Genomic DNA, 26,404 nt, shown 5'->3' on the forward strand with positions numbered 1-26,404 from the left:
TATGGTTAGACTCTATTAGTCTTGTTGGTACTGCTTTCTTGTGCCTACAGCACAAACACACAGATGACAATGCAACAAAACAGGACACCGCTATGAAATGTGGTGCCCCATTCCATTCTTTGGCGATTCAAATGTTTGTGTTCTAGCCATAAGAAGGAAAAGCCAACGTGTGGCAGCCAAAAGCCAGCCAGCATGAGATTGCTGCTTGATGAGAATGCTCGCTTATCATGCTTATCGGGCTGGCTGGCACGAGGGCGAGACCTAAATACCGCATCACTTGTGGGCATCTGCTGAAGGTGTGACAATTGCGCTCTTCCACGGCTGAGTTTCAGTTATTGAAGTGAATTTGTCCATAATTCATTACACTGCAGAAAGTAGCAGCATCGCCGTTTGGCTCTCTGGAGCAGTTATGCTTGGATGACTGGCTTCAAATATTGCATTAGGATCAATCATCTTAACGCTGTGCCTAGCATGCCGTTTTGGCGAAGTGCCAGTAGCACCGTTGGGCATAAAGGCCGATGTGTCCAGTGCCGACACACATGAAAGTGACAGAGAACATTGCTGGTGCCATTTTGAAAAGGCTTCATGTGGTCTATGTGCAACCACCAGGATTCAATTTTCGCGATTTTGCTTATCTCGAAACACCACTCAACCTGAATATTTTTTTTCCAGGTTTTTACAGCTTCGAGTTAATGGGCACTTGCTGCACGCTCAACAGGACCAATCTAATCTTTTTTTTTAAATTAGCTGCTTTCAGCCTTTCCAAGAACTCAAGCTAGAAAACAGAGCAGTCGCACCGCTAGGCCGAACTGCCTAACACCCTCAGGAGCACAATTTGTCCTATGAAAACTCCCACGGTGCCTCACCGAGTACATGGCTTTCTCTTCTTCAAGCTCCCTAGCTTGCTTCAGTCTTTCCTGCTCCTCCTTGTCCAGGTGAAGGCACCTTCACAAAAACACCGACAACAAGACACTTGCAATAAAACACAAACTCCAGCTAACATGGACAACAGAAAACTACAGAAGCTTCGGAGTACCACCTCCGGAGCAGCATTTTCAGAACACTTCATTGGCTGACCAAGAGAACACATTGAGCTGAGGACCTCCACAGAGCAGCTAGCAGTACTCTAACAAAAAAAAAAGTCAAATAACCAGAGACTATCATCATCAGCCACATGAAGTCCACGGTGGGTTGAAAGCCCTCTCCAGCAATCACCAGTCAATCCCCAGTTCAGTGTCAGTAGACTCCACTCATTCCCGCAATTCCCCTTATCCACTTACCGGTTACTCCTTCAGCCATTCTCTACTGCCCTTCCCTTGGCACCTATTTTGTTAATCGAACCGACCACCAGTTACCTGCCCTTACACATCTCCTGAACTGTGTAACTGCTCTAGTTCGCCTTGGACTCAGCTATAATACCAGCTACCTAAGCTACCTAAGTGTACACAACAAGGGCACCCTGACCTAAGCTTGTTAAAGACTGAGTTTCAAATCAAATGTTCGAATTGCTGTCAAAAACTGCTAAATCTCGAACAACCAAGTATTTCACCAGACAAGCACTCCTGAGAGGCCCAAACAAAACAGTATAATACTACTGCCTACAGTGAAACTTTGTTAATTCGAATTTCAACGGACCAAATAAAAAAATGTCCCAATTAACCATATGTCGAATTATCGAGGGTATCAAGAAAACAATAAACATATGCATACTACATCAACACACTTTTATTTACTGAATTAATCAGCAAATCCTGTTTCTATTTTGCACAAAAGCAGTGCGGAAGCTGCAATTCTCATCTCGCGACTGATTAGCACTCGCAGCAGCGAAGGTTTCACGACTTCCTTCACAGTGCGGCCAGGCCGTTGTGGACAAAACCGGAGCCACTATCAACACGTCATGGCGACCATGCAGTCATGAAGGCACGTGACTAACGAGGTGCTAGGCGCAGCAGTAGATGCAAGAATAAAGGCTTTAAAGGCACAAATAGGCACGAAGCGTTCTGGTGCTGCTGTCATTCACGTACGATTTACGCTGATGACTATGGCAATGCAAACACCACCACTTCGTTTCAGTAGAGGCTAACGCTGTTTTTGCTCTTTTGCGTTACACATTTGCGGCACTCCGCACTTGCCGAGCTTGCCGAGAGTTGTACAACAACCGATGTGCGGCCACATACGTTCAAATTAACGAGAGTTTCATTGCATTAATGCATACGCCTGCCGGAACCAGAGGACGAGTTCAAATTATCTGATTTTCCAAATTAATAAGGGTCCAATTAATGAGGTTTTGCTGTAGTGCTGTCACATCAAGGCAACGAATGTGATTTTACCAACTAAAAAAGCAGCAGTGTCACTTACGAAATGAAATCCGTAGACTCCATGCCATAGGCGTGCGACTGGTCGTTCATCTCCCGTGCCTGCTCAATGGTGAGTTCGTTCACGTCAACAGTCACATCTGGTAAAAGAAAAGAGAATAAACAATTGGCTAATTGCCCCAATTTTACATACCACATAACAGTTGGGTTATGCATAACCACTGTAGTAGCAGTTGAATAAATTCAACCAGCTGCGATTTTATTATGTGCATCAAAGTCTAAACAAGCATTTTCACAGTTCACCCCCCCCCCTCCCCCCGTCAAAATACGGCTGCCGACACATTTGGAACTGAGCCGGCACCCTTGTGCTAAAAGCACAGCAAAATGCAATAGCTGCAGAAGGTCATGACACTTGAAATCAAATTATGGGCTTAACATCATGAAATAACAAACAATAAAAATATTCATGGCAGCAGCTGAATCATCATAACTGCAGCTTCTGCCAACAGTGTTACTAGCTGATCAGCCTACCAAACCTCTGTTTTTGTTTTAAAGGGGTCCTGAACCCCTCTCGGGCTTGGTTAAAAGACAGTCCATGGATAGCATACGCTGCTGTAAACATTTCAGCCATGTTTTGCAGTCATGCGCGGTGCATGGAGTGCGCAAGTGAAGCACGAGGTCACTTTTCTCCTAAATGCTCTCCTTTCAACAGAAGCCTGCTCCTCAATCTTTTCCGCACATTTACTGCAGATTCGCACATGCAGCTGCTATTAGCCAATAGCTGAGACGTCAATCAAGAAGAGTGTTTGGATCACTGCACTTCTTCCTACTGTTACTGTGTATATCCATTGACGAAGTTTCATAAACAGGCTGAAGTAAGTGAAAATCTGTTCTCAAATTTTGATAATACTTACTTCCAGAAGAAGCTGACTATCGTCTGCGCACGTACATACAAGAGTACTGGACAGTGATGTAAGCAGCTGACAATTTATACAGAACTTTACCTAGCCTTATTGGGACACAGTCCAGCAGAGGTATAACAGACACACAAGTAGAACACGAACATGAATGCTAGCATTTCCTCATTTGTGTTCTCGTTGTGTGTTTATTATACCTCTGCAGGGCCGTATCTAAATAATGCTACTCTAACTAGCCCCAATGCAAGCCTTAATCTAGCCAGGTCACAAAAGATAACTAGTAATCGCACCAAGATCAATGTCACTGAGGTCCTCTTTATCTTCTTCCTCTTCTGGCTCATCATTCTGATTGGACGACGTCGAGGGAGCAGGTGTGCTGTCCTCATACGTGTAGCCAATCGCCGCCTTCTTCTCAGCAAGCCTGGACAAACAGCGAGTTCATTCACTCATTACAACACATAAGTCTACAGATGAGTGCCTCAGATTTATAAGACTGAAAACTGTAACATCAGTAAAAGTTACCACGGAACTGACTGACTGACTGAAGCAGCAGCAATAAAGAGCACTAGACAAAGACGGTTGGAATGTCGCAAAGGTGTTTGTGCCACGAACGCTGGTGATGCATCAGAGTTGGTCGTGACATGACCAACTCTGACGCATCACGAAAGTGCTCATTTGCTAGAACTGTCACTGATGACACCCCCACTCCGACTTGTCAAAAATGTCACTGGTGGCACATTAGCATTGGTACTTACGTGTCGAACTCTGACGTGTCAAAAAAGGTGTTTGTGCCATGAATGTCACTGGTGACACATCAGAGTTGGGGTAACACATGACCAACTGAAAAGCGCTGATGTGTCACAAATGTCACTAGTGACACATCAGAGTTTACCACAAATCCTCCTGCCCCCCCCCCCTTTTATTTTACTATGCTGTACAAAAACCACCAAATCCATCCACTGTTCACATCTGAATCTGTGTCGGTAGTACAGCTACCAAAGAAAACCAACATGCACCAAATAAAATGTTACACATATGATGGTGGGTAGGCTACATACTGCCATGAAAGTCACCCTAACATCATTCAGTAGTTCACAACCGTACAAGCTTTAAAATATTAAATGACATTCGAATATAACAGCAAAATCAACATTTTGCATGCGGAAGCAAGCTTCACACTGTTTAAAACACTAACTTGATACAATATCAAAGATACTTGTGATTATGACTTTCCCAGTATCGTCACTACAAAAACCGAGTCTTTTAAGGGAGACAATACCCTTAAAAACATTGATCTTATTTTATTTGTGATTACACATTTACGAAACCTCATTTAATATCTGAATTCTAATGTATTTCTTTATTCATTTTGATGTACAATATGCCATTCTCAAGGTATTAAAAGATATACCTCATAATATCTCATAATAGGTAGTAATAAAGGTACAGTAAGGTATTGTGCCGCACCATGTAAAGTCAAATTATTGTGCCCCCCTCCACTCTCGCTGGCAAAACCTGCTGGTGCAGCATTGCGAGCAAGCTTTCGAGGTACGCTGCGCTCTTTCCAAAACAGCGTCCGAGGCAGCCATCTATTTTGCCTACAGGACGAAAAGTCCCTGGCCAGGAGTGCATCGAACATACAGAAATAGCTGTCAATTGTGCTGCTGAACTTCTAGAGATTTATAGTTTTGACCTCAGGTTGCAGAACACAGCAATGCTATAGCAAGCAGTGTGGTGAAAGCTGTTTCACGGCTCTACCACGGCATAGCCAGCACTGCATGCATATACTATACACAAGCATGAGGTTTTAGCAGCAATACTTAACAGTAAATTGTATTTGTACAACTTCACTCTGTCTTTAACACTGCCAGGCTTTAAAATACATGAGAAGAGGTCACTGTCTTTCATTTGATGTGTTTATACAAAAAAAGTGTGTGCATGGAAGGGGTTAAGGCTCCTTTGTTAAGCCAAAATGCTTCCTGGCATGATAAAGTGAAGCCTTGTGCATTTCAGTCTGCAGTTGCTCACTGCACTTTCAAAAGTGCAATCAGCACAAAGAGCACAGGAAAACACACAAGCAATGGTTCAGCAATTTATTTGAAACAAATGCAACTTTGTTTTACAAAAAGACCACATTCCAAAAAGCAACCACATGCTATGCAGACAATACAGCCAACTTATGTTAATTGTACAGATGTTAACATGCCCTGCCTTTATATGTGGAAATGTTTCAAGTCTCAAAGTGTGCCCCTACTTTGTAGCTTGTCCTTGGAACAATGATTCAAACAAATGCTAAATTTAGCACCATTGCTACACTGATAGAAGAAAACTACATATTAAATCTTGGAGAACAGAAAAAAGGGTATAGTAAACTTCCAATAATCTGACTCCGGTTAATTTAATTTTTTCAGTTAATTCGAACCTGGCCAACGCCCATGCATTTCTATGGGATTAAATATTCATCATTTTGATCCTAAAACTGGCATTCGCCGGATAATGCGAACTTGACCAGACCCCAATAATGACCCCTTTTAGTGGCAGCGCATGTCTCAGTAGAGCTTAGGGGACAGTGAATGCATTAAACAAATGCCATCTCTCTGAAATGCCTATTTTTGACCCACCCGAGAAAGATTTTCAAGCAGTAACGGTAGCTGACAATGTCCGGTTGTGGTACTTACCTGATTCTAACGAACACTTTTTGTTTTCGAAGGACATTGAGACGAAAATTGCCTAGCTGTGCAAACGATTGCGAAACTAAAACCGTGGTTGTAGCATTCATATGCTTTACCACATATCATGGCTGTAATACAGCGAAGCTGGCTTTAGAAAATCAGCTGCCGTTCTAAAAAATGAGGTACGCGTAGGTTTCTACTTTGGTGTGGAGTTAAGTCATTTCTACTTTAGTTTTATACTGTGGACAAATAGAAATTTGATGCACATTCGTTTCAGAGGCGTGTTACTCAAGCACATATTGCCAAATGAATCAACGGTGCTTCAGCAGGTTTTTGCATCTTAATTCGACCCGTCAGTCTCGTGAGGGTAGAATTAATGGAAGTTGATTGTATAAATTGTGTGATGAAGCACCAAGAAAGTTACCTTGCTCAGGTAGTGAAAAAGCATGGAAAAAGTGCTTCACACAACATCCACTGATGTTCTGTTGCAGATGCAAAAGCTGCCTCCTTTATCTGGAACACAATAAATTCCTTTGGAAGGCAAAATAAAAAACAGAAAGAGAAGTCATCAACGCATTCCACATCCATCTTATTCAGCCTTTACAGTGTTGCTACATCACCATTTGCTTAGCCTCCTATGCCAAAAAAAATTGTCGAAAATAAAATGACCTGATTCCCATGTTTTTCACCATCCAAGCAGTGTTTACTGCCAATTATTACTGCTTTCTGTAACCTCACCTGTAAATACTGTATTTTAACCTGTATGTTAACACTGAGCTATACGATAAGCTTAGTGAAAGTTAAAAAAGAATACTGGATGTTCATTTCTGTTTTTTTAGATATAAGAAGGGGTGCTTAAAAGCGAGCCACATTTGCAAAATGCTTGAATAAACAGCAACTACCCCGGTCATGCGCTAATTGTGGCCATGCTGTCCCTGCAAACTTCATAATCTCATCCGCCCACCTAACTTTCTTCCGCCCCTGCTACGCTTCCCCTCTCTTGGAATCCAGTCCATAACCCTTAATGACCATCGGTTATCTTCCCTCCTCATTACATGCCCTGCCCATGCCCATTTTTCTTGATTTCAAGTAAGATATCATTAACTCGCATTTGTTCCCTCACCCCAATCTGCTCTCATCTTATCCCCTAACGTTACACCCATCATTCTTCTTTCCATAGCTCGATGTGTCGTCCTCAGTTTAAGTAGAACCCTTTTTGTAAGCCTCCAGGTTTCTGCCCCGTAGGCGAGTACTGGTAAGACACATCAGTTATACACTTTTCTCTTCAGGGATAATGGCAACCTGCTGTTCATGATCTGAGAATGCCTGCCAAACGCACCCCAGCCCATTCTTATCCTTCTGATTATTTTGGTCTCATGATCCGGACTCGCGGTCACTGCCTGCCCTAAGTAGATGTATTCCCTTACCACTTCCAGTGCCTCGCTACCTATTGTAAACTGCTGTTCTCTTCCGAGACTGTTAAAAATTACTTTAGTTTTCTGCAGATTAATTTTCAGACCTACCATTCTGCTTTGCCTCTCCAGGTCAGTGAGCATGCATTGCAATTGGTCCCCTGAGTTACTAAGCAAGACAATATCAAGAGCGAATCGCAAGTAACTAAGGTATTCTCCATTAACTCTTATCCCCAATTCTTCCCAATCCAGGTCTCTAAATACCTCCTGTAAACATGCTGTGAATAGCATAGGAGAGATTGTATCTCCCTGCCTGACACCTTTCTTTATTGGGATTTTGTTGCTTTCTTTATGGAGGACTACGGTGGCTGTGGAGCCGCTGTAGATATCTTTTAGTATTTTTACATATGGCTCGTCTACACCCCAATTCCATAATGCCTGCATGACTGCTGAGGTTTTGACTGAATCAAACACTTTCTTGTAATCAATGAAAGCTATGTATAAGGGGTGGCATTAAAATTAGATCTTTTGTCTCCTGCGATAGCTTACTGGTATCCTGTCTTACGAAGTTACAACCGACTTCTACTGCACACTCCTTAATGATGCCCATAAGATTTTCGTTCATTGCTTCAACACTAAGGTTCTCTTCCCGAGTTAAAGCCCTATACCTCTTCTGTAGCTTGATCCGAAATTCCTCTATTTTCCCTCTTACCGCTAACTCATTGATCGGCTTCTTATATACCAGTTTTTTCCATTCCCTCCTCAAGTCTAGGCTAATTCGAGATCTTACCATCCTATGGTCACTGCAGTGCACCTCGCCGAGCACGTACACATCTTGTATGATGCCAGGGTTAGCACAAGGTATGAGGTCTATTTCATTTTTAGTCTCGCCATTATGGCTCCTCCACGTCCACTTTCGGTCATCCCGCTTGCGGAAGAAGGTATTCATTGTCCACAAATTATTCCGTTCTGCAAACTCTACTAATAACTCTCCCCTACTATTCCTAGAACCTTTGCCATATTCCCCCACTGACTTTTCTCCAGCCTGCTTCTTGCCTACCCTGGCATTGAAGTCGCCCATCAGTATAGTGTATTTCGTTTTGACTTCACCTATCGCCAATTCCACGTCTTCATAGAAGCTTTCGACTTCCTGGTTATCATGACTAGATGTAGGGGCGTAGACCTGTATGACCTTCAATTTGTACCTCTTATTAAGTTTCACAGCAAGACCTGCCACCCGCTCGTTAATGCTATACAATTCCTGTATGTTACCAGCTATATCCTTATTAAACAGGAATCCGACTCCTAGTCCTTGTCTCTCCGCTAAGCCCTGGTGGCACAGCATGTACCCGCTTTTTAGCACTGTATATGCTTCATTTGTCCTGCCAACCTCACTGAGCTCTATTATATCCCATTTAATGCCCGCTAATTCCTCCAATAGCACTGTTAGACTCTCCTCACTAGAAAACGTTCTAGCATTAAACATTGCCAGGTTCAGATTCCAATGGCGGCCTGTCCAGATCCAGAGACTCTTAGCACGCTCTGCTGCATCACAGGTCTGACCGCTGCAATGGTCAGTTGCTTTGTAGCTGCTGGGGACTAATGTTCTATTCATATAGAAGGTTGTGGCCAAGTACTGCACCAAGATGGGCAATCCTGCTCTGGTGAGGGAGTGCATTACCGGTTCTGGTCATCGGGGTCAGGCCACCAGGCCTGTTTATACAGCTGTATCAACATGTGGATTTTTTTTATCCACCAGTGGAAAATTGCATGGCACCGGGATTTGAACCACAGTCCTTTTGCACGTGAGGCAGATGCTCTACCTCTACGCTATCGCATCAGGGCGCATGTAGTAAGTAATTATACAGAAAGCGTTTTATTTACTGTAATTGGAGGTTTGGAGTAGATTAGTTCGACCACTCAAGGAGTGGGAATGGTTCAACTGTCAGAACTTCGACAAAAGGACTGGAATCACATAAACCACAACTCTGAAGGAATGAAGTGGTAATAGAATGGAGCGCCCCCACTCTGCAATTCTGCACCATGCCAATATATCCTGTTCTTGGGCAATGCCAGTGCAGCTCTAGAACCACAAAGACGACTGCACTACCAGGGTGAAACACATCGAAGGCCCGTCAGCTGCTGCATGAGCACGTGCTGCCAACGAGCAATCCTGCACAACACACACACACATGCAGTGCACAGACTGGTACCCTACGTAGGGGCTAGGACTCGCGAAAACTATAGTGTTCTCCACAAATGTGACGAGTACCAGGCCGCCGAACTCCTTGCCCTGTGCACGTTGCTGTCTATCTTCATGAGCCTAGATCCTGATGCAACCACTGGTGCCACGCTGCTACTTTCAAAGGCCACCACTAGGTGAAGCGCCAGGGACCACCCAGGCCAGGGGACATTGGCTTGGTCCGATACACAAACGACAGTAAACTTCGAATTGACAGGACTACGAATTGGATTAGTAAATTCTTACCTAACCGGTACCAATTTGTTACTGCTAATTAACTTTCTTCTCCGCGATCGCTAGTAAGATCTGGTGTGCCACAAAGCTCTGTATTGGGACCAATTTTATTCCACCACAAACATGACTCCACACAATAGTTTTGTTTGAAAACATATGTGAGTGCATATGCTTGTATCGGACAGCGAGAATAATTAAGAGTCAGTAAGCAATGTCAAATACATGCAATCTGGCTTACAAAACAAAAGGAACTGGTCACTATTTAGTAATAGTTTTCCGTTAAACAACTTCACCCTTGAAAAGTTCCTCATTCTACAAAGGTTTATATAGTGAAATATAGAAATATTTGGATGCATTTGAGTTATCACCTGGCCCAAGGAACTTCTAGTGGCAGCCTGTCTCGATCTCGCAATTCCTGGCACTGCCCAATATACAGCATGCCTGACTGCTGCAGTGGTCAAGTGCTCTGCGGCTGTAGGAAACCGAGGGATAAGAGTTGATTGCACAATTTATGGCATTTCCAAATTTTTAACTTAGTACCATCTCTATACTATGTCGACACTATGCCACTAGACCATTGCTCTGCTGCAGTCATCATAATATTAATTACTCATCGTATACACAAGCTATACAACTGTTTAGGCAAAATTTTAAACTGTGCGAGGAAGACAGGACGTGAACTGAAACATAGACACACAAAGCACAGGCTTCCAACTGGTTTTATTTTGTGAAAGCAAAGAATATATAAGGTACTTCAATATAGCAAAACAAGGAGCAATTGCAAATAATTTGTGCACAAGGTATTGACGAGAAATATCAAGGCCATGTCTGCATTAAGAGTGCAGGAGAGTCTTAATGTGCCCATCTAAGACTTTAATTCTTTCCTTGAGAATCTCCTCTTGCAGTGCAGGAGCTGCGACAGCAAAAGCTGCCTGCCTTATGAGGAACAGAATAAATTCCTTTCGAAGGCAAACTGAAGAACAGAAAGAGAAGTCATCAAGGCATTCCACATCGCTAAAAGGTGTGACAACTAAGTTAGCTCACCCTCTTGATCCCTATCAAGGAAAGAAATAGAATTCTTAGATGGGCACATTGGGACTCTACTGCGCTCTTAATGCACAGGTGGCCTTGCTATTTTTTGTCACTGCCTCGTGCACAATTTCTTTGCGAATGTTCTTTGTTTTGCCATTTTGAAGAACCTTATAAACTCTCTGCCTTCACCAAACAAAGCCAGTCGGAAGTCTACACTTTGTGCATGCATCTATGTTTTTGTTCATGTCCTGTCTTCCTCGCAGAGTTTAAAATTTTGCTGAAGCTACGAGCAGACTAGCCCAAAACATGCCTTACTTCAGTGTACAGCTGGGCTTGTTGGTAAAGCTACACAATGCAGCTCAAGTGTGTTTCTGCTCTTCCGTGTTCTCATAATGTGGCTCAGCCTTGAGTGCATGTGTAGTTTCAATACTGGCTACTATATTTTAACGACTAATATAATTTCAATCTTCAACTTCCAGCCAGACAGAGAACCTCATACTACATTTTGAACATTGCTGCAGTGTAGCAGGATTTCTGTCTAATGCATTGGCCTCTACCACCAAATGCCTGAGAAATTAAAAAAAAATTATGTAGATTCCAAGCACAGTGGGGATTCATGTTACAGGAGGCATACTGCAGGTAAATGGCTACATAGTGTTGGTTCGGGTTCTTCCAAACATTGCAGTGTTGACCAATGTGTTTGTGTATGGTGAGTGATTGCATATATATTATGACACAAGCTTTGTGAGGAGAGTACGAATGCAAAGGCATGGTTTCTTTGCCTCTTTCCTAACACTTTGTGGCGGCTGCAGTTTTGACAAGTGGAAAACTTGGCTTATGCAGTATGCGCGAATGGGTTTGAGACTTTTAAGACCAATTTCCTTGAGGCAAAGTTTAGCATGGAGCCAGTTTTGTCACAAGGAAGTTATTCCTACTTACACATGCCTGTTTTCTTTTTTTTTCATTTAGTTTCAGGTCCACCTAAATTATTGCCGTCATGACAGCCGTCACATATAATATGGTAGCATCAATCTTTGTATTAATCATTCGAGTATTGAAATCTAAAAGTTTGCAGCAGTGTAAAAGGACAGGAGGACAAGAGGAGAGAGGAGAAGAGAGGTTGCAGTGTAACAGAAATAGGCAAGCACTAATTGAGCGACAAGACCACTGGACACAGGAAAAGCAGATTTAGCTGAAACACAGCAGCCTGTAAGGAAGAGACGGAACATAATTCTTTGTGAAGCTTAGTCTGCATCACAGTTTTATATACCATCGGAGATCATGAACATGCCAGAGGCAAAGCATACTGTTACGGGGATGTTGGGAGTATAGAAAGACTGTATTTACAATATATATTGTCACGTGGTAGTGACGGTTGAGAAGGCAGCAAAACTATGATTGACGAAACAAGCGTTTTATTGGGCGAACTTGTGCCCTCAAAAGAGGCTACACTCAAAGAAGGATGGTAGCGGCGAACACGATCGGCGGTCGTCGAAAATCTGATGAGCGGGTCAAGCGCGTCGGCTTTTATACATCTGTCGTCGAATGTTCCGGAGCAGTCACTGGGACCTGCGTGCCTTCCACAATGTTCCACATTATTCGCGTCGCGCACACATGCAATCAGATAACACAAGTTGCGGTGAAAGACAGTGGACGGAACCATCGATAACATTCCAGAAACTTCTTTTACATGCAGGCGCGTCCTGTGCTGCGGGATAACATTTGTTAGGCGGCGAGAAGTGGTCGCCCAATAAAGATAAAGAAGTACACGTGTCAATATACAAGATGAGGCAGAGTAGTTAAGATGGCTGACCACCAACAGCACGCAGCAGGCAGCGTGCTGCGGTCTTCTTCCTCTCTTTTTTCATCCTTCCGTAACAGGACCCCCAGGTGGGGAAGCGCCGTCTCGGCTCATGGTAGGCAAAGAATCGTGAACGAAGTATGGCTTCAGCAGCGAAACATGCACGACGTCAACAGGCGTCAGACTTGAGGATGCATCAAACTGAAGTGGCGAAATCTCAATTTATGTCGTTAACTTGACTTAGGACTTCATAAGGCCCTGTGTAGTGAGACAGAAGCTTCTGGGAGAGGCCAACCCGACGACATGGTGACCAAAGGAGCATCCAAGCACCTGGTGTGAACTTAACATCGCGATGGCATCAGTCATAACTCTTTTGGTATATGCTGCGGGGCTAATAAACGAGATCGGGTGACTTGACATGCCCTGTGAGCGCGATCGATGACTTCATGAGCATGGTCAGTTGCAACACGTGGCACAGAAGGGATTACGATGTCAAAAAGCAAAATGGGGTTGCAACCATACAAAAAATAAAAGGGTGAATATCCTGCAGTGTCACGTCGGGACAAGTTATACACAAACGGCACGTAGGCCAGCGTGGTGTCCCAGTCACGGTGATCGTTGGAGACCTACATCGACAGCATCTCTGTGATTGTTCGGTTGAGACATTCCATAAGACTGTTTGTTTGTGGGTGGTAGGCGGTGGACAGCTTGTGCTCAGTGGCACAAGAGCGGACGAGGTCGTCGACAACTAGAGACAAGAATGAGCAGCTGAGGTCTGTAATAACTGTCGAGGTGCACCATGGTGGACAATGACGTCATGGAGGAGAATATCGACGACGTCTGTTGCACAACTAGTCGGCAACGCCTTTGGTATCGCATAGCGTGTCATGTAATCAGTAGCGATGGCAATCGACTTGTTAGCTCTAGTCGTCGTCGGAAAAGTGCCAGGTAAGTCAAGGCCTAAGCGAGAGAACGGTTCACAGGGAACTTCAACTGGATGGAGTCATCCGACAGGTGGTAGGGGAGGTTTCTTCAGGCACTGACACAATTCGCAAGTTGCGACATAACAGTGCACAAAGCAGTAGAGACCTGGCCAGAAGAACCGGCGTTGTACATGATCATATGTATGCAAAACTACAAGGTGTCCCACCGTCGGTGCATCGTGAAGTTGTTCAAAAGCAACAGATTGCAGATGACGAGGACGGCCAAGGAGCAACTCAGGGCCATCAGCATTCATATTGCGGTGGTAGAGGATGCCGTTGCGCGGCAAGAACATGCGGCATGTGCCGTCAGTGCTGTCAGAGTGATTGCACTCCGGCAATGATGGACTGTGAGGACTCGTCGCGTTGTTGTTCGGTGCGCATGTCAGTCATGTCAGTGAAAGCCATCACGCAGGTCACCGGATCATGCACAGAAGGATCAAGTGGATCCACGGGGTGACAAGAGGCAGTTAGTGTCCTTGTGGAGGCATCCAGTCTTGTAATTGCCAATAAATGAAAATTCCTGGAGCCACGAAGCCCAGCCACCAAGCCGTCCTGTCAGGTCCCGGAGGGAAGACAGCCGGCAGAGTGCGTGGTGGTCTGTAACGACCGAAAATGTACGGCCGTACAAATATGGCCGGAACTTGATGACAGCCCAAACTAAAGCGAAGCACTCCCACTCGGTGATGGGGTAATTTCTCTCGGCAGGTGACAGCAGGCGGCTGGCGTAAGCTATCACGCACTCCGTACCATTCTGTTGTTGATCGAGAACAACGCCGATGCCATGGCCGCTTGCGCCAGTGTGGACTTTGGTCGGTGCAGATGGATCAAAGTGGGCAAGTATGGGAAGGGTGGTCAGAAACCTGATGAGAGCGGCAAACGCATGAGCCTGCTTTGGGCCCCATGAGAATGGCGTGTTCTTCTTTTTGATCTGTCAAAGGCCGAGCAATGTTGGCAAGGTTTTTGATGAAACGATAAAAGTAAGAACACAGGCCGAAGAAGCAGAATGTGGCACAGGGAAACTGCGTATGGCACGAACTTTTTCCGAATCTGGTTGGACACCGGATGCGTCAATGAGGTGCCCCAACACGGCAATCTGATGGCGCCCAAATTGACACTTCGTGGAGTTGGAGGCCAGCTTTTCAGAAGACCGCAATAATGGCAGTGAGTCGGGTAAGGCAGCTGCCCAACATGGGAGAAAAAAAAGCTTCGTCAAGGTAACAAAGACAGGTGGTCCATTTGTAGCATCGCAGAAGAGAGTCCATCACAAGTTAAAATGTCGCACGAGCATTGCATAGGCAAAAGGGCATGACTTTGAAATGATATAAGCCATCCGGTGTGATGAAGGCTGTCTTCTCCAACCATTTCATCAACCGAAATCTGCCAGTAGCTGGATCAAAGATCGATGGACGATAAGTATTTAGCTCTGTGCAAGCGGTCCAAGGCGTCATCGATGCATGGTAGTGGGTAGACGTCTTTTCGCGTGATCTCATTTAAGTGGCAATAATCGACGAAAATGTGCCAGGCACCATCTTTCTTTTTTCACACGGACGACAAGCGTAGGGCTGGCTGATGGCTCGATGACCCCTTTGCGGAGCGTTTTGCCCGCCTCTGATTGGATGGCTCGACGTTCAGCATGCGATGCAGGATACGGACGCTGACAAATAGGATTTGTGTCTCCAGTGTTTATATGATAGTGAACAACAGATGTTCATCCTAAAGGCCTGTTGCCGAAATCAAAGATTCCACTGTACGATTCAAGCAGGAGACGTATGTCCCTGGCCTGTGCAGAGGTGAGGTTAAGTGCAGTCATTTTCGCAAAGTCGTCCGTTAAGGAACTAGAGCTGGGCGCTGCGATTGGCACTAATAAACCACTCTCAGAATTCAGACTCTCAATATCAAATTCAGAACCACTAGAAACGCTGTCCAAGAACATGCTGGCCGGAATCACTTGAGGGCACAGGCTGAAATTCAGAAGAGGTAAAACAATGTCATTATTAGTAACCGTGACCAGTTCAAAGCACATCGATGATGGGGCGAATCACATATTCACCATCAGGAACCTGTGGCTGGGCGGTCAAAGTGACGTAAGTAACTGCTTCGGGTGACAGACGCACATCACAAAGCGAGCACAAGTATGGTGGGGTGGTGCTCGGAGCATCGGTGAGTTGAGGCAGTTCTAACTGAAGAACGCCGGCCGTGCAGTCGAGGAGAGCAGAATGAGTGGATAAAAAGTCAAATCCTAGGATAACGTTGTGAGGGAAGATGTTGCTCACAGTAAAGAGAACAGAAGTAGGGCGGCCAGCTATACTTGCAGTACACATTCCAAGAACCAGCATTCCACCGTCAGCCATATGAAGCACTCGGGCAGCTGCTGGGGTGAGGACCTTCTTTAAACGACTACGCAGGCTAGCACTCATCACAGGTATGTGGGCTCCACTGTCGATGAGTGCTTGGACAGCTATGCTGTCTATTTTAATGCCAATTACACTTCTCCTTGTGTGCATAGACAGGGGATTTGCTGCAGCATTAGGCAATGCAGCACCACCTCTGAGGGCTGCATTTCTTAGTTTTACGAACAGATGCGGCCAAACGCCACAGGGGACGAAAGGCGACGTGGCTGTGGCGAACGCGAAGATGGGCGACGTGTTTGCGGTGAACGAGACTGGTGTCCGTGCGGCAATGGTGAGCGACTGTACCACATGTTCCTAGCAAAGTTGCCGCTGTTGGATTCGGCGGTGGGCATAACATTGCGGGCATTTTCATCAAAACGGCTCAGGTTGGTTGGCATGTGAAGTGTTAAGGGCCACGAGTTGTGAAAGTATTGGCGACATGACCAATGTGCCAGCAGGTGAAACATATCGGCTGGTCGTCCGCAGTTCTCTACTCAGTCGGGCTGCGATAACACGGAGAGAAGCGTCGGGGTGGAACAAAAATAGTAGAAGGGCGTTTGTTAGCTCTGGGATTGGCAACAGCACAGACAGAACGTAAGCCAATGTTTTCCTGGTGAATGATGGCTTGTAAGAAGGGGACTGAAAATGTTGTAGCATCAGGGATAGGCAAACAGAAATGCAGGCGCCATCGCATCCAGTTCACGTCAACGATTCGCACCACATCCTCCGATGGCGACGCAGGCTGGTGTGTGGGTTGATCTTCACACGTTGGCGTTGCAGCAGTAGTGGGAAGTCTGGCAAATGGTTGCAAGACGCATCGGCTTTTGGCGTGCTGGAATTGTCGGCACTCTTTAATGATAACATCAACTGTAGAGCAGCTTTTGCACATGAGCAGATTAAAGGCGTCGTCAGCAACCCTTAAGCACATGCCCGACCTTCTCAGCTTCTGTCATGTCGTGATCGGGTTTGCTTTACGACAAAGTGCCAGCATGTCTTGGATGTACAAGAGATAGGACTCCGTGGGGGATTGGGCACAGGAGGCCTGTTCCTGTTTTGCGTCAATTTTACGGCTGGCTGGTTTGCCAAACAACTCTGTCAACTTCTCTTTGCATTGGTCCCAGCTGGTTAGCTCCTCTTCGTGGTTTTCATACCACACATTTGCCGTGCCTCTTAGGTAGAACAACAGGTTAACTAGCACACGTGTGGGGTCCCATCTGTTGATTCCACTCCCACGTTCGTACATAGCCACCCACTTTTCAACATCGGTGCCATTGGTCCCACAGAAAGTTCCAGGATCCTTGGGTTGCGCAACCACAACCTTGGCTATGCCCGATGACAAGGTACAGCAAGATGCTACTTTACCCCCAGATGTCACCTCTTATGACATTTCAAGGCAGCGAGACTGAGACTGCACTGTATTCAGCGGCACTAACAACCCTGATGTAGAGGATTGACTTTCCCCCTATGTACAACGCATCAGCAGAATAAGAACAAGGAAATGCACCAAACAGGTGCATGGCACTAAACTGGACCCACTACCTGCTGTATGCAAGAGAGAATGAGGAAGAATGAGCTTCCCGTTACTCCTGAGCACCTACCTACAACTGCTTTTATGGGCACAGCATTGAAGCTGCAATTGAGGTAATGCCTAACACCACATGAAATACAAAGCACACTACGTCAACACAGAGAAACCAAAACAATTGCACACACTTCTCACCGAAATAGACACAACACCTGCTTTGTTGCATCTGAGCTGAAACGGGTGAATCCCAAACTCTATGTCACATATCTGAAAAAATTAGCTGCTACGAGATAACCAATGAGATTAATCTGGCGTGCTATGCATGCGCATCTTTAGCCTAATGGGTAAAGAATTGGGCTGCTGCACTAAGGACCCAGATTAACAACCCACCATCAGGCACATTACTAACTATTATTGAGCCTATCTGACTGGATGTATGAAGAAGCCAGGAGACAGCTCATGATAATGCTTTGCATAAGAGACAACGAAGCTGAACCCACGTTTTCTGCCTTGTGCTTGCAATGCTCTAACAAGTGAGCTTCAACGGCAGTTGTCCCAATGTCAATTTTCTTGGATAGCTGCGCATATGTACTAAGCATAGACGTGGGAGTGCTAGGCAGCAGTACTCACAGTTATGATGGCAGACGTGTAGTATCCTTTAAAACACCAACATATCAAAGCACATGATCTTAGAAGCTGACAACTCGCTAATAAACACTCGTTTTCTACCATGAGGCCCCAAGGCACCCGAAATCAAAACATTTGTATCTTATGAGCGAGAAAAATCAGGGGAATCATGCAGCTCAATTTTTTGTTTATAACAAGCATGTGATGGCAACAGACAATGAAGCAACAGTGACTACATAGAAAAATGGGTTAGAGCTGACGACAATCATTGGCAGCTCACACTATAATGCTTTCTCTACAATTTATTGTCTCAAGACATCTGGCAGCAAATCCTCTGGATTCTTCTTCTACTATGTCTCTTGCAACTGAAATTTTAAATGTGTGTAACACTTCATGGCAACTTAGAACACTTAAATGGTTAAGCATCTCCATATCTTAAATTTGTGGACTAGCTTTGTCTCCTTTCTAGAACAATAACTCTCTGGTGTCATACATCACTCAAACCAACTAATTCTCACTCAAACCACTACTTATTAAATCTACCTTTAGATGAGCAGTACCTGCATTAGACGCAGCTGCATACCCTTTTAGCAAATGAATATACATACCACGCTCAGACTGAGCAAACCAAACAAACCAACAGCAACCAGTGCTTGTGTCCATTTGTCTTCAACGAGGCAGAGACAGGCCAGGTCTCGATAAACACAACAAATATAAGGTGCAGGCAGAGGAAATAAGCAGAAGCTGTAAAGACAGCAGCAAAGTGAAACAAATTAGACAAGCTTGCATACAGTCAGCGATCTGGGCCGAGGACAATGCATAACGTTACTGCCACAATTAGAAGCAAATGCTCCTCATGTAACAAGAAAAAACACGTTTTAGCCGTAAACAGCACGACTACGCGGAGTTGGTTGATATTCTATAAACAGCACATACAACAATTAAAGCAGACACATTACTTGTGTCATCTGTCTCCTTGCTGTTTCTACAATATCAGTCACGGTTGCAAAGCTACGCACATGATCTATGAATGAAAGCAACGGACGTGCATATAAAGCTTGGTGAGCCGATTCATACTAATATATATATATGTTTAATTTTGAAAGTTCCCGAAAAGTGATAGTAGCAGCAGCAGTAAAGTGGTTTCATTTACCAGCTCGCTCACAACGTACGAATTGTATGATTTAACTCCACGGCTCGCAAAGGAGCTACTAAGAAGCTTTAAGTGAAGGAAATACGCTTTTATTATCTCACTGCAACGAATGAAAGCCTCTGACGCCCATACCGCGGTCAGCAGTGAGAAAGGTAATTAAATGCAGCAATGCGCTGCATGGGTAAATAAGAAGGGCATAGCGTAGTCATCCTATAGAGATGGAGAAAAATAGACTTAAGAACGCGATAAACATCATAGGACGACATCCACGCTAGTTGAGTGCATGCATTTCTGGCGCGTGCGCGTGGAAGATGTCGCTGTTTTTTTCATTTTTTTACATCGGTGCAACGCGTAGGAACTGCAGTGTTTAAGGCACGAACGAATAAATTATACTGCGATCACTGCGGGACCTGCGACAACCGTTTCGTGTTCCCTCGAATTTCGAGATCACATCGACCACAGCTCGAATGCGCAACCGGTTTTTTACGTGTCACCAAGAGAACGGGTAATCGCACAACACTTACCGTTGCTCCAAGTACGTCGCGGTAGCACCAGCAGCTGGGCAACAAATGTCATCAAACCCTGACCCACCGCTGTGTCCGCAACTTGAAGCTTCTAAGCATTCGCTAAAAACTAAACGCGGACCACATCCATACGAACGCGCGCGAACGAGACGCAAGCCATGCCGTCTGAGTTCGAGAGCAGTTATTTCATAAAAGCAAAAACAAACAATAATGTGACGTCAAATCCGGTAAAGTCAACTTGTCCTCCTTTCTCACCTTCTCTCAGCTAACGCATGCGCAGCGACCACGGAGCACTCGGGGGCGATGTTCAGGTGCCATCATCGACGTGCGTCCGCCGCCGAAGCTCGCACCCTCCGCAGGCAGGCGCTTCTGTCGATCTGTCGTGCGCGCTCTTCTCACCGGGGGGCGCGATGAATTGGGGGCGGAGAGCAACGGGGAGCCGCATCACCCCTCCAGGAAGCAGGAGGCGGAGGGTGTGGAGGGGAGGCAGGACCGCTACCATCCTTCCCCCGCATCACTTTTGCGACCGCCTTTTTCCTAATAGAGACACGCTGTGCGTCGGTGTCTGACAACTCCCCCGCCCAACTTGTCTCCGCTCAAACCAAACCAGCCTCATACTGCCTTCCACTCATCGTGTTTCACCAGTCGCCGGTGCAAATGTGTCGCACGCGCCGCGAATCCCGAGGCTTGGCACAACTGAGAACAATAAAGCGGCGCGTGCTGTGAATTCGAGGCGCCACGCGGCGCTATATACAGAGTGCACGTACCGAGCTAGAAAACGCGCGCACGTCGCCTCTTCCCGTTTTTGTTTCGAAGCGAGGCCCAGATCGCTGCGGGAGTAGCAGGCGCAGGAGAGCAGGAACAGATGCACCTTGCGTTTCCGCCTGCCTTTCGCGGGTGGAGGACAGGGTGGAAGGCGCGCGTCGTTTTCGCTTTCGAATTTCCTTTTTCTTTTTTGAAATTCTTGACTGCACTGAATACCTTCCGCTTTGTTCTACAGAAAGCGTAACCTTTCGAAACGACAGCTCGGCTGCAGTGCTCGCGGAAAACATCGATTCCAACAAACAGCGCTCGTTTTATCGAAGCGACATTTATAAGTTACACGTCTGTCCCAAGCGACGCGCATAACCTGGTCCAGTGGAAGCTTGACAACGGACGAGTAAAACCAACTGGAAAAATTAAATCGTTAACTGCGGCCTTTGACTTGGCTATTGTGCGCTCGACCACTAGTGACACTGGGACAACTGCTACGTCGGTCTGCTTGATGTTGCACCGCATTGCTTCAAATCTGTGAGGAGAAAGCATTCCTTCGTCATCGTTCTGCCAAAATTTTGTAGTGTCACCAGTCTCACGGGCGCGGCACGAAGCAAACAGGATTTATTCGCTTTAGCGATGACAAAATTTCAGCTAACGATGCGAGTTGTTTCTTCGTTGAACATGACGAGGGAATGTGACGCAGTGTCAAATGACCACGTCTGTCCGTGGTTTCGATCTTCTTTTCATGGTTCCAGTTTCATCGGTGGAGCTTGCCCATCTACATGAAACTATATGGACGACATTCAAGGTAACCTTTCTTTTTCTCCGCGGTCTGTTATCTTGATTTTAGTCGGTGTTCCAGATTCCTCGCAGAAACCGGAAACCTGAAGACGAGGCTAAAATAACAGAAGAACGTCCCCGCCTGGTCCCGTGTTATCGTTATTATCTCGGGCCCATGGGTATATGTGCCCACTCTTGGCCGCTTCCCTCAGAACAGATATGTACCACTGGACATGTACCCAAATAAAAGTCAAGCAGTAGACGAGGCAAGATGTGAACAAGTGTGCAATAGGAAGTGAAGTGAATAAAACTGGACCGTAGCGTGCATTGAGCGAGGAGCTGCGGAGAAGTCTGGAATGAGTCGGCTACAGAGAATAGTGTCAAATTCCGTTCCATTCGCGTCAATTTGTACAAACGTTTCCGTCATCAGCTTTATGTTTGCATAACGCTTCTTCAACACTAGCCCAAACACCAAAGAAAGCTTCGCGTAACACCGATTACCACTTAAACGCTGGAAACGCTGAACTTTTCTTCTGTAAAACTCTCCCCAGGTGAATTAGTTGGCAGTTGAGCTAAATTGACACCACCACAAGTTAGCGCACGTACCTGAAGGTAACAGACTTGAGTGCCCGACTATAGACATCCTACACCTAACTTAGTGCATGTGAAAGTGCGGTATAGACTCATTTTCTCTCTCTCTCTCTCTTTCACTCCCCATCACGCTCCCCACGTGTAGGGTAGCAAACTGGACTCAGTCTGGTTAACCTCCCTACCTTCCCTCTTTTCAGTCTCTCTCTCTCTAGCGCGCGAACGTCGAACAGCAACGGCTGATCCAGCGGGCTCGCGAAGTCGCGCATGGCAATGGAGCCCTGGACTGAGGGCCCCAATCATCGAGGAAATTACCTACTTGTTTTGCCAATGAAATGTGTGTTCTCTCTCTCTCTCGTTCTCTTGCCCACACCGACAGCGACAGCAGCGCTGTCGCCGTCGCATGTTTTCGTGACGTCACGCTTTGCGCAGTTCGTCTGCACCGGGTGTCCACCTCCTGCACCGCGGCGTTCGGACCCGCCCTGACAGAAGGCGCTCCCCGGTTCGTCTCAGCGGGAACACGCGGCGTCCCGCTGCGCCTTCACGCAGCGCGTCTCTACGTCCGAGCGGAGCTCGAGGGGCTCGGTCAAAGGGGGGAGCGGAACCGCGCGGACGACTTGAGGCGCGCGCGCTGCCGACGGTATACGGGCTCGCTTTACGGAGCGGTGGGCTTTCGGCGTGTACGCTCGCATACGCTGCTCCGTGGGCCGTGCTTAATCGCTCCCCCCCCCCCCCCCCCCGCGTCCCTCCCTTCGCGATTCCTCCTGGAACAAGTTCGCGCATGCTCGCCGGTCTAGATAAGTGCGTGCCGCCAGCGTCGGAGAAACGGTCTGGACTTCCCTTGTGCCACCTGCGGGCTGGAATAACCCGCCTCTTGAAGCGTGAGCGACGAGCCTTTGGTTAGGCTGCGCGCTGTGCCAGTGCGGTGCAGTGTCGTTACGGGACTCATTTTTTCCGGGGGGCGGGGAAGGGGGGGAGCACGCACTTGACCGGGGACGGAGTGGATGAGGGAGGGGGGGGCCTCGACAGGTGGCATCCTGGAACATGGAAATTTCGGCGTGCCTCCCCCCCCCCCTCCCATTTCTGGCTGCGACCCTGGTGCGGCGGACAGTCCACTGGAAGAAGTGAACTGAGTGCAGGTGAGTTGGAGGCGAGGAGGTTGCTTTGTCGTTGCGTAGTCAAGCAAGGCTATATAATATTATTTTGGCTTCTAGCGCGAAGTGAAACACGGACACAGAAAGGAGCAGGCTCGTCCTGTCTGCTCCTTTCTGTGTCCGTGTTTCACTTCGCGCTAGAAGCCAAAATAATGTTACCGTACCAACTCACCCAACTGCCTATCCTTTTGCTATATAATAATAATAATAATAATAATAATAATAATAATAATAATAATAATAATAATAATAATAATAATAATAATAATAATAATAATAATAATAATAATAATGAATGTTTATTATAGCGCCCAGGAACAGCTACGGATCCTTCGTACTTGTGCGCTTAAAGAGTAACACGCGAGACAAAACCTACAGAGAAGGCAAATGTAGTAGACAAAACAATGTGATAGGATAGGGAAACAGAAAACGAGGAGGCGGGCGTAAGAGGGAGTTACTCATGCACCACGATTATCGACATTCAAACAAAACACAGGAAATCAGCGCTGAAGTATATGTCAACGCAGGCAGAATACAAGTAGAATATTATGTCGATACGGAGATTCGCGCCGCCTCGGTCGTCGTCACGAACAATGGAAGCTGCGGTTCTCACGCGATCGCCACACTCGTGCAGACCTCCGATGCCTCTGTTGATATCGCTGTTAACACGCCCGTTCACTTAATGCCCACACAGGACACTTAGCGGTCAATTGTTCGTCTGGTATAAGTCTTCTCGCTTCTACTTAAGAAACGGCGCAATGCGCAAGAAAATAGCCAGATTGCCACGAGACGAGACGCATTCGTCAGCATTTGCACGAACAGACAGGCCTTACATTTTCGAGGCAACGCCCAGGATACGCGGTGGCGGCACTAGATGGCAGCGAACTTTCATGGAGATGTGGGAAAGAGTTGTTCCACTCTAGTTACACGCCTGATAATAACTCATTTCGATGGTGGCTGTTGTCAAGGTAGAATTACTGACTATATATTCCTGCCAATGGCATATTAATTCCATCAGAGGCAACGCCTGTGCGCGGGCATGCCCATTAAGTCCGTTATAACAGCCCGCAAACAATCGTGAATTTCATATCATTTGGACTTTATTTCTTTATATGGACTGTATGCACTTTATATGGACTAAGTTCGCTACGAGTTATCTGGTTCTATCATCACAACGCCTGCTAAATGACACGCCCCCTTTAGCCCGATTTCTGCTGTCAAGGCAGAATCACTAGCTATATAGTCTTGCCGGTGCCTACTACCACCACCGCAGCCAACGACTGAACGCTCACTGCGCTTGGTTTCGGCGCGGTAGGTGGCGGGAGGCAGAATGAGACTCGCGAACGCCACCGGTGGCGTGTCTGCGACCCAAGTTGGCGCCATTGCCGTAAATGGTGAGGCCAGGGTTACGAGACTAATCCTCAGCTGGGGGTATAGTTTGAAACACTGTCACCTTGTGGTTTGTTTTTTTCTTTCTTAGAATAACTTTTTACAACAAAAACAAAGCGTCGTTAGAATGCGTTGTTAAGTTACCGGTTGCTTCGCGGAAATTACGCTTGTCTTTATTTTACACGCGCACGTTTTACACGCACATGCAGTAGCAACAACAAATAATTTCCCCTGCGCTTTCCTTCGTGTCATTGTCCATGGGCTTATTATGATGGCGATTAATAAAAATCGGGCCCCCTCGGTTTCCTTTCTTCCCGTTCATTACATAGCGAGGTCCTAGAGTCCGACAGATCTCTTTGATGTCTTCAGGCAGCGTACGAGGGTTTATTGATCCGTTGCCTTCACCCAAAAAAGTTCACGTACTACGTGATGCCTGTGGTAGATAGGATGTTCACACTCCACTGCCAAGGCCCTGAATGGTGGCGCTAGGTAACACTCCCCGGGTTAGATCTAGCACACACACATACGTACTAAGAACGTGTACAGGAAAACGGCGCCGCGGCAGCTCACTTTATTAGTGCATCGCACGTGTAATGCGAAGACGTGGGTTCGTATCTCACTGGCGGTCAGCTTTTTTTATTCACTTTCGTTTCCATTTATTTATTGTTTCCCTATGCATTTATTTATGTTTCCCCTATGCTTTCCTTCGAGTCATTCTCTGTTGACTTCTTATGAATGCAGCGTTCGTGTGCCTTTTGTGAAAATCGATTCAAGAAAGTAATGAAAAATAACAAGAAAGAAGAGTGTATAAACGTAGTATTTTATCGGCAGTGGCACTACATGATCAGGCACTGTCAAGTTTTCTACCATTTTCGCTACGCATGTCGCATTCTATGCTAGCAAGCTACAGCATTCATGCTTTCGTATCTTTATTATTATTATTATTATTATTATTATTATTATTATTATTATTATTATTATTATTATTATTATTATTATTATTATTATTAATAAACAGGTGACGTTTACTTCTAGCATTACCTAACCAACTCGCAGTATCAGACAATGCCCACTTGACAACCGTAATAACAACTTGATGTCAATTAACTAACGAAGCAAGCATAACTGACTAGAGCGGCGCAGAAAATTACGTTGTTGCTGCTAATATTCGTTGCCAGGGTGCATGCCCAGTATTGAGTCACTGGAAAGTTGGCTTGTAAAGGGGGTACAGGTTGCTGCGCCGCATACGCAGCCTTTGTGTGGGGAAGCCAGAGTTGCAGTCGCCAAACAGTTTTTTTGCCTGCTTGCATTTAACTTTTCACTTTTTATTGCCGCAGCTTTTACACGCGCTCGTGGTGCTGTGCTGCCTTTATTGCTGAAGTCGGCCACTCGGTCATCTGGAGGTTGGACCACTCAGACCGTGTGGTCGATCCCAGCTACAACAGTTATATGGCAGCGTGTCAGCCATGTCAAGAGCCCAGAAAAAATCACTCCCGCCCACCAACTGGTCACTTGCATGCGAATAAGACTGAGGCATGACGTGGAACGCTAGCTCACCTGGAAATGTTATTTTATAAAAAAAAAAGACATGATTGCAGTCGCTGATTATTGAAGGTGCATAGTGGTGAAGTGTGTTGTGCACTGAAGCACGGCTGGTCGTCAGCGCACATCCAGACAGGCTGTGTTTGGAGCTACCGCTTGCTAGACATGTTCATTAGTGGGCAACAACACTCCGCCATGCACGCTACTCTGTGTGTCAAGATGCGGCATGCGTCGGTTGGCACGCTGCCTGTATATTCTAGTTTACGGTACCAAGGGGCTGTTTTCTTGGTCAGTTCCTTTCGGCGATAAGATCACTTTTGTGAGATTTTGATGGCTCGGCACCGGAAGTGTAAAAAAAGATATTAAAT

The 26,404-nt window shown here is 46.1% G+C and overlaps 1 pseudogene; it reads right to left on the reverse strand.

Moving 5' to 3' along the window:
- Positions 1–19,947, reverse strand: part of LOC142588257 (uncharacterized) — a 67,093-nt pseudogene extending 47,146 nt beyond the window's left edge.
- Positions 19,948–26,404: the final 6,457 nt, after the last annotated feature.

This window comes from Dermacentor variabilis, chromosome 7, assembly GCF_050947875.1.
Source record: "Dermacentor variabilis isolate Ectoservices chromosome 7, ASM5094787v1, whole genome shotgun sequence".
Taxonomy (NCBI): Eukaryota; Metazoa; Arthropoda; class Arachnida; order Ixodida; family Ixodidae; genus Dermacentor; species Dermacentor variabilis.